The sequence below is a fragment of the Anguilla rostrata genome, chromosome 7 (assembly GCF_018555375.3).
Source record: "Anguilla rostrata isolate EN2019 chromosome 7, ASM1855537v3, whole genome shotgun sequence".
NCBI lineage: Eukaryota > Metazoa > Chordata > Actinopteri > Anguilliformes > Anguillidae > Anguilla > Anguilla rostrata.
The window spans coordinates 53,951,628-53,954,583 of NC_057939.1; positions in this window are offsets into that span (position 1 = coordinate 53,951,628).

A 2,956-nucleotide genomic window follows, 5' to 3' on the forward strand; every position below is an offset into this window, starting at 1 on the left:
CCATGGTTTGGTACCATGACTTTCTCACAGTATCAAGCGGATGGGAATGGTGGGTTTGCAGTGTAGTATAATGGGTAAGGAATTGTTTCTGCAACCTAAATGTCACAGGTTCAATTCCTGGGTAGAACACTGCAGTTGTACCCTTGAGCAAGGTACTTAACCTACATTGCTTCTGTATATATCCAGTTGTATAAATGGATGCGATGTAAATGCTATGCACAGTATAAAGTTCTGTCACTCTGGATAAGAGTGTTAAATGTTAAATGCCTCTAATGTACTGTAATGTAATGATTAAATGGTTTCGTCTGTATAATGCTGAACTCTCAAAACCACAGGATGGTCAGGAACCCTGGGTTACCTCTGCAGAAAAGGAGTTTTCTTAAGGGGTTAAAGGTCGTCTGTGAGACGCTGATTTTTTTAGACACTCGTATTACGGAGCCACAATTTGGCATTTTCAAACACAGCCCATGGCTAGATCTACCTTTCCTGGCTGCTTTCTTTTATCAACAAGATGAGTACCAGCACTAGTTTAATATCTGTTCCTGCTATATGTGCTGGGATCAAAGTCACTCCCTAAAAAACCATTGATATCGAGCTACTGTGTTTTTAGCAAGTTGGTAAATTAAACGGAAGACCTGGCTGGTTCTGTGACTCTGCACTAGCACTACCAGAAAGGAAATCCCAGATCATATTCACACATATTCACACATTAGCTGGTGTGATGTCACCATCCGCCAATGTTCCTTCTGATGTTGAGCTGTTGAGAACTTTGACTGCAGGAATATTGAGTGGTTCATTTACGATAATAATGTGTTAGGTCCACAGGTGAGGAGAGAGATAATGTGAAACTACCCTATTGTTTAGTTTTTTTTTTTTTCTTCTTCTTGTATCGCTAAACATTTTAGGGTGTGGTTGCACAACACCAGTGTTTGGTCTGAAAGACAGTGTAACATGGAACTTATGCTAAACAAGAGCAAAGTAACCATGACAACCATGCTGTGTAGTGACCTGTGCCAGGTTGCTGAAGTACACGGTTTCAGTGCCTGAAGCCTTAAAGTCAAAATGAGAAGCTTTTTAAACTTGTTTTTTTAATTTTAATTTTATTTTTAATTTTTTTCCATTCCCTGTTGCTTCTCTGCGGTGAGACCAACGTCTACGCCTATGGCTAACTACAGCCATAGGCGTAGATTTTGGGGGTTGCAGGGGATACTTCCCCCTTAATATTTAGAACACGTGCATTTGTCCCTCCCAATAAAAACTGAAGTTTGTGTTTTCCTTTACATAAATAAAGACATTTCCACCATGAATTGATACGGAAAAGCCACAAATTGGTGCATAAAAAATTCACCAGAATGCAGGAAATGAAGTGTTTGACACTCAAAATTTCCTGGGGGAGGACCACCAGACCCCCCACTTAATGTGTCCCCCTCGATGTTCAAACGAAACCTACGCCACTGACTAGAGCGAAACCTTACAATGTTCACTGTTACCTCATTGATTCTTCATTCATGAATACTCTGTTGTCCTTCTTTTTTGACAAATTACTGCCAGCCATCAAGTTTTGTTCATAGTAAAATGTAGATCAAATAAGCTTACAAAAATGATATTATCCGTATAAAGGAAATACTACAAAATACTTAATGGAAATGCAACGCAGTAGCTGGTTGAAATTCTAGCCTAGTGAAATTGAAAATGACAGCTATGTAATCTTCATAGTTTTGGCTGTCAATTAATATGGGTTTTGAAGAGAAAATGCAAAGTTGCTGTTGCGTTTGTGACGGAAAGACCTGCCCAGAGGTAGAGTGGAAATCATCAGTGTGTGGAATTAGGGACAGCATGCAAAAAAGCCCCAAATAACATGAGGCATCAAAGCAGTAATGGGTGGGCAATTCTGGTCATGGTGGTCCGGTATGTATGCAGGTGTTTTGTTTTAATCAATTAACCACAGTATACCAACTTATTGGTACTGTGTTTTATAACCTGACAACATAACCTTTCTTACTGAGAACACCTCTTACCACTATGTCACCCTCCTTCAGACAAAACAAACTTTAAAAAATGTCTTTAAATCACTTCATCTTGCCTACACACGAAGTCCATATTTAGTGAACGAAGCAGAAAAGTAACTTTCCTCCTCTGATTTTGTAAGTCTGAAAGAGAAGGACGGGATCACTGTCACTGGAGCCGTGGGTTGCCAGAAGGCACTGTCACACTGGCTGATGAAAACTGAGTTTCCGATAGCACAATTCGCGACTATTTATTGACCACACAGGACAGCTGGGGCTCGCTTTCGACATTAGGAATGCAGATTTGAATCAGTCGCTGTGTTGTTTTCCTACAGACTCCCCAGCCTTCATTATTCACACTCAACAATGGAGAATCTATGGCTGCCAGACTGAAGCCCAAATGTGCCCGAGCAATATTCGACAATATAAAGCAATGCTGTTAAAAAAGCTTCTATACTTTGAAGAAGGCTGTCCAACAATCGATTTATGGCAGTTACATCCTACTCCACGATGTCTTTAATTTGCAAGCGGTGGCAAAACTATTACAAGTGCAGGGAATAAACAGAGCTGAACAAATGAGCTGAGAAATACAGTGATTCAAACTGCTAAAAGCTATCATCACAAAGCAATAAGCGATAATATGCCGAAAAATACGTTTACAAAATGCATAAAAATGAAAAGACAGGCAGCAAAAAAAAAAAAAAAAAAAGTTTAACCTTAAAAAGAGATTGTTTAAAAAGGTTTACATATTTCGGTTCTCTTTGTGAAGATTTGCTTGGAAAAAAAGGACCAAGTATTGAACACTAATGCCATGCAATGCACTGCAAGATATGGTAAAAGCAGCATTCTAGTACACAGAATATTCATCAATATTCATAACAGATTAATTAGCCAACAGCTCAAGGATTAGCACCCTGTTAGAGAAAGCCTTTTTTGACAATCCTCCTTTC